General features: G+C 50.4%; 1 pseudogene; it reads right to left on the reverse strand.

The window, feature by feature from the left end:
• Positions 1-2,836: 2,836 nt before the first annotated feature.
• LOC144127513 (uncharacterized) lies at positions 2,837-6,464 on the reverse strand (annotated as a pseudogene).
• Between the last annotated feature and the right edge of the window lie 363 nt (positions 6,465-6,827).

Raw genomic sequence — 6,827 nt, forward strand, 5'->3', positions numbered from 1 at the left:
GTACAGGGGGTTTATTTTACATTATTTACAAGATTTAGGAACCCATTGGAGGGTGATGGGGGAAGGTCGGAGGATCTGAGAAGATCTGAGGATGATCGAGGATTCCTTCCTCACGGCACTCGTCGTCCGGTTTAAAAAGGGTCCGGTCCCTAGGATTCCCCAGGTTCGAGGAGGTCTTCGCCAGGTTGGGCGTGGCCTAACTTGCCTTGTCGTACACACACACAAACACACACACACCACTTCACATAGGGACACGCCCCCGTCACATGCCTCGCCGGAGAGAGAGGGTGCCGCTGGACAATCACCCCCACCAGAGAGAGCGTTGTCTTCGCGTCCGAACGACAGTTCTCACGCTGTCAAGTCGGACACGTCTTCCGGGAAGTCCGAATGGGCGAGGCGCCGGCGAGCAGGCACAGTTGAAGGGGTGAGTCACCCCTGCTCGGTTCTGGCGGTCGCTAACTGCCTCCGTGCCGCACGGGCGATCTTCCGGGAACAAGGTTTACAAACGGCAGTGGAATCCTCCGCCTCGAATCCAATAAACCACGCGAGGACCGGCCGTGGGAACCAAGATGCCTATCGCCGTGCAGTGACCGCGGTTGCAGGTGTTCGGGCCGAATACGCAGCTGAATCAGACCACCGGCTGTCGCCAGAAACCTTACATCATGGAAATAAATCTGCGGTGGAAATTAGCAAAAGCGATTGGAGGATTGGTGGTACAAAAGCAGAGAGGTGACAAATTTTAAAGTGTAGGAAGACGTTTTTTTAAAGGAAATGGCGAATTGTATTAACAACATACAGCAGAGTAAACAAAAATAAAGGAAAAAAAAACTGAGCGTAGTGGCAACAACCACTGCCCCGTTTTAAAGGGAATGCTCCATCCATCCATCCATCCGTCCTAAGCACGCATGTTGACGTAGAATGATGGTTAGAGGGGAAATTAGAGGGGAAAGTGAACATCCTCATTAAGGGTATGACGCGATAGCGTAATGAACTAATTCCTATATATGCAGTGTCATTTTCTATTCATAGATCTCTGGGAGTCCTCGTACCTCTCCTGGCGCAGTGGTGCAGCGGTTAAGCGATGCGCCGCTGCCCGGCGGTGGCAAGTGCTCCAGGTGGTGTGGTTTATGGGGCCCAGGTTGCTCTTCCTGAGGAATCAATTAGCAATTTAACTGGCACCTGCCAAGGTGTGCAGTTTGCTCGCTTTTCGGTGGGCAGGTTGCAATGACGTCGCAAGGTCACGTGGCCAAGGTGGCCCACCTGCCTCCTAGGTTGCTCTCTGGTCATCAGCTGCCAGATCCGTGCTGGTCGTTTTTCGCTCACAACGAACACACCGACGCCGACCCCACCGGCACCGCCCACAGCTGATTTTCTGGTGAAGGAATGAAAAAATGATGGTCGATTTGTGCAGTGAGGCCAAATGCGAATTAGCTGCGCTAGCAGTGCGGTGTTCTCTTCGGTTCCGGTGTCCAGATTCAGTGTTCACGGACGGCAGTTGTTCGGATAGCGATAATGGCTTAATGTCCGTATATGCGGAATTGGTCATTCTCTCCGTTCATAGATCACTGGCAGTCTTCCTACCATTCCTGGCGCAGCGGTGTAGCGGTCAAGCACTGCACCACTGCCCTTCTATGACAGCCACAAAACCAAGAAGCACACAGAATTTTTTTTTACTTCTGATGTGGATCAATGGAGATTATTAGAGAATATTCTATCACTTAATCATAATTTATTAGAAAAGCAGAAGAAACAACCACATGCCGCTGGTGGGAACCGAACCCACGACCTCCGAATATTGCGTCCGGTGCTCTACCAACTCAGCTACGGCGACGGCTGTCAAGTCGTTTGCTTTCAAGGGTATTTAAGTTTTAGATGTGACCTATGTCAGACACGCATCGTAGGGCGGTGATAAAGGGAACTCCCCGTTTATTCCGATGAAGTGCAATATATACAGAAGCGCTAGTCACATGACTTTTGTGATAAGTGCGGGATGACAGCCAAAGAAGTGTGCTCGTGTTTTACCTGCAGGCTGAAGTCACATCTTTCCCTTTTTGCAAGCTAAGTACATTCACAATAACTCAACAGAGTTCATAGTTAATCATTAACTCCAAGTCGTTTCGGCGTCTTGATTATGCGACCGCAGCGGGTGGTTCTCCGATGTCCGGTGGTTTCGCTGGCGTGACCGGCATACTTCACTGGCGTTGTAGCCGGTAAGTTGGCGGGCAGTTCGGGAACTTGTGGCTTCGGTGTTACGTCGATCTCTTCTTGATGGTGATCCCGTTGAACCGCCGATGGAACACTGTCATCGTCTCCCGTCTCTGGCAGTAGGAGGAGATGGCGTCTGTTCCGGCGAACGGCGCCTTTGTCGGTCCCCACCCAGTAGGACCGTGGCGTTTGGGACGGCCGCAGGATAGTTCAGAGAGCACCCTTGTCTTTTAGCCACACTCGATTTCTTGCAGAAAGTCTGGGCAAAGACCTGGCAGCATGACGCTTGTAAAAGTACCTTTTCTGCCTGTTTCTGTATTCCTCATCCATTTTCTGCCACGAAGAGCTAACAACACAGGGTTTCAGCAGAGATTGAACGCAAGGTATTCTTGAGCGCAATCGACGGCTCATCAAAAGTTGTGCTGGACTGTAACCTGTGGGACCCGGCGAGTTCCGGTAGTTCAGCAAAGAAATGTAGGGGTCCTCTGCTTTCTTCAAAAGTAGCTTTATCGTTCTTACCGTGCGCTCAGCTTCGCCGTTGGCTTGCGGGAAGAGCGGGCTAGTTGTGACGTGCTTGAACCTGTACACGCTTGAAAAATGCTTGAAAGCAAACGAGACAAATTGTGGTCCGTTATCGGATACCACGGTGTTTGGGATGCCGTGCCTGGCGAAGATACTCTTCAGATGGTTGATAACCGCTTCTGATGACGTATCGCCTTTCAGCAAGGCCAGCTCTGGATATCTGGAAGGATAATCCACAACAACAAGATACACGGCGCGTTTTATTTCAAATAAGTCCACGCCGACTTTCTGCCATGGTAGCTCTGTCGTTTCCGAGGGAATCACTGGTTCCGCGAACTGAACACGTTCACTTGCACACACATGGCAATCAGCTACAGCTTTTGCTATCTCTTTGCTGAGCCCCGGCCACCAAACAGATTCCTTTGCTTTTGCTCTGCAGCGAACGATACCTTGGTGCCCTTCGTGTATTCGTTCGATCATTTCCTTCCGCAGACTTCGCGGAACAATAATGCGAGCATCTTTCAGCAACAGGTTCTTGCAAACTGAAATGTTAGCACGGACGGGCCAAAATTGCCTCAAAACGTCTGGGAGCCTTTCTTTTCTTGGCCACCCGTGGTGGCAGGCTTTCAGCAATGACAAGCATTCCTGGTCTTTTTGTTGCTCAGCTCGTATGAGATTAAGCATGCTTTCTGTAGCCGGTAGGCCCTGAACGATTCCATCGACGAAAGCAGATACGTCTGAGTCTGTCAAGGCGCCTAGAGTATGGTTAGTAGCGTTCGCTCGTACTCTTGATAAGGTGTCGGCTGTCGCAATGCTTTTGCCGGGAACGTGCGTTAGTGTGAAGCAGTACCTCATCAAGCGCATTCTGAATCATTGGATGCGAGGCGGCATAGCGTCCAGAGGATCACGACCGACCAACGGAAGTAGAGGCTTGTGATCTGTTTCGAACAAAAATTTCATACCTCTTAAAAATTCGTCGAATCGTTCAGCTGCCCACGTCAGAGCTAACGCCTCCCTCTATTTGAGAATATTTTTGTTCCGTCTTTGTCTGCGATCTAGAGGCATAAGCAACCGGTCGTCGTACCCCGGATGGTTGGATCTGAAATAATACAGCGCCAAGACCACATGATGAAGCATCAGCCGAGACTATTGTCTCGTAGAGAGGGTGGTACATGGCGAGGCACCTGTCCGAGCTGATGGTTTCCTTGACTTTGCAAAACGCTTGCTCCTGTAGCGGTCCCCACGACCACTCATTGTCCTTGCACAGAAGGCTGCGTAGAGGCGCGCTCATCGACGCTGCATCTGGAAGAAACCTAGCAAGATGGTTCATTCCCAGAAGAGAGCGAACTTCCGTTACGTTCTGCGGCCTAGGAAATTCTGCGATGGCCCGCACTTTTTCAGGATGCGGCCGCACGCCACCAGGGCCAAAATTATGCCAAGGAAGGATACTTCTTGCACTGAAAAACAGCATTTTTCTTTGTTCAGCGTCACTCCTTCCCGTTGTAGTCTTCCGAGCCCCTTGTGTAAGCGAGAGTCGTGTTCTGACTTATTTGCGCCGAACACAAGAATATCGTCCATGTAGTTCAAAACAGCCCCGCCGCGGTGGCTCAGTGGTTAGGGCGCTCGACTACTGATCCGGAGTTCCCGGGTTCGAACCCGACCGCGGCGGCTGCGTTTTTATGGAGGAAGAACGCTAAGGCGCCCGTGTGCTGTGTGATGTCAGTGCACGTTAAAGATCCCCAGGTGGTCGAAATTATTCCGGAGCCCTCCACTACGGACCTATTTGTTCCTCTCTTCTTTCACTCCCTCCTTTATCCCTTCCCTTACCGCGCGGTTCAGGTGTCCAACGATATATGAGACAGATACTGCGCCATTTCCTTTCCGCCAAAAACCAATTATTATTATTATTATTAATCCTTCCAAGACTTGCGTGAACTTCCTCTTAAAAACTTCTGGTGCCGAGGTTATACCAAACGGTAGTCTGCGATAGCTGTACCTGCCATATGGTGTTATGAAAGTGGTGAGTGTTTGGCACGGCACGACTCCGCAAGTTGGATTTGGTAAAATCCTGAGCTTGCGTCTAGTTTCGAGAACACAGAGGCTTCCTGAAAGCTTCCCATGATCTGCTCTACGGTTGGCAATTGGAGGCGCTCTCTTCTTACGAAGTTATTTAGTTGAGTGAGGTCGACGCAAATCCTGACTGAGCCGGATGGCTTCAAAACCGGCACAATTGGCGCACACGATTCCGTCGGATCCTCGACCCTCCTAATCAGGCCTTCCCGCTCAAGCCTGTCAAGTTCCTCCTTAACCGCTTGCTTCATCGGGATAGGAATCCTGCGCGGGGTTGACACTGCGTAGGGGATTGCATTTTCTGCCAACCGTATCGTGTGCTCTCCTGGTATAGATCCTATTCCTTGAAATAGCCCTGGGTACTGTTTCGCGACCTCGTCGGACGTTTCTAGTTCGTCTAAAAATTGAACTACCCCAAGGACATTTATTGCAGGTAGCCATAGTAAAGGCATGTGCAAGTTTTTTACGACATACACTGTCTGCTCGCAGCGATTGTCCTTCCATGAGATTTCGGCTTGAAACTTTCCGCACGTGTCAATGCCTGCGTCACTTGGTCCCCTTAGATTTGCTGCTTTCTCAAGATAGCTTGGCATTCCTGGGAAATTTTCCCCCACGATTGTGACTTCTGCTCCAGTATCGACTTTCATTTTTACTTTATGGCCGTTTATCTGTACCGTCACGAAGTGCGCAGACAACTTGCTTTGTCGCGGTGTAATTGTGCCTAGGAATTGGTGCTCGTTATCTGGGCAGTCGTTATCTGGGCAGCCAGGTGCCGTTACCCCGTCAAGTTTACTTTCTCTGTTTTTAATTCGACAAGCCTTTTCGAAATGCCCTAGCTTCTGGCAGTAAAAGCATTTTTGCTGCTTCGCTGGGCAACTAGTTCGCGGGTGCATCGAACCTGCGCAATAAGTGCAGTTTTTTTCAGAAGCGGTCATCTTGCGACGCGCAAGTGTAGCATTCCATTCTCTCTTCTGTTCTGTTTTCTTGTTCTTTACCGCTGCAACATATGTTTCGGCGCTCGTACCTTCCCGCTGTTTCAAGTCTGCTTGCTGCTGCTTTATCGTTTCGCTTGTTCGGGCCCTTGCTAGTGCGGTGGCCAATGTTAGCTTAGGGTCCATTTGAAGCTCTTCCGACAGCGCTTCGTCTAGAATGCCAACTACAAAGCGATCACTTATTAAACGGTCCTTCATGTTATCGAAGTCGCATCGCTCTGCTAACTTGTGGAGGTCGGTTGCAAATTCGTCTACAGTTTCCCCTGGCTGTTGACGACGTCTGTTAAAACGGGCGCTCTCATACACTGTTTTTCGTGTGAACAAAATAGGCTTCAAATTTTGCCTTTACGACCTTGAAAGTCTTCAGGTCTTCGTCTTTTACCGCTAACGAGCGAAGAATCTCTCTTGCCTTCCGGCCCATTGTGTAAAGAAGGGTTCTTACTTGAATTTCTTCCGTTTTCTCGCTCAGACCGGATGCGAAGCTGTAGTCTTCGAATTCCTCAATCTAAGAGGGCCAGTCTGCTGCGTTGTGGAAATCAAATGGCTGCGGAGGCTTTATCCCAGCCATTGTTGCTCGTTGCTGGACGCTCGTTGCTGCCGTGCCTTCCGTGAAGACTTGCACCACTTGCAAGTCCGCTCTGTCGGACTGCATACGCCCCTGACGGTCTATTCCGGGAGCGGCCATCCCACTTCTGACACCATGTCAGACACGCATCGTAGGGCGGTGATAAAGGGAACTCCCCGTTTATTCCGATGAAGTGCAATATACACAGAAGCGCTAGTCACATGACTTTTGTGATAAGTGCGGGATGACAGCCAAAGAAGTGTGCTCGTGTTTTACCTGCAGGCTGACGTCACAACCTAACCTTGGCAGTGCTCACCAGCGCCACCCTCGTCCATATGCGGCGGACGTAGTCCGTGCGTCCCTCCTTGGTTGTTCTTCACGAAAGGACATCAGAGGTGCACCGTGAAATCCGAAAACTGCTTTGAAAACATTTGCTTGCAAGTATTCCTGTTCGCACTAAGCGTACTTTTTCA

The sequence above is a fragment of the Amblyomma americanum genome, chromosome 1 (assembly GCF_052857255.1).
Source record: "Amblyomma americanum isolate KBUSLIRL-KWMA chromosome 1, ASM5285725v1, whole genome shotgun sequence".
In the NCBI taxonomy this organism is placed as follows: Eukaryota; Metazoa; Arthropoda; class Arachnida; order Ixodida; family Ixodidae; genus Amblyomma; species Amblyomma americanum.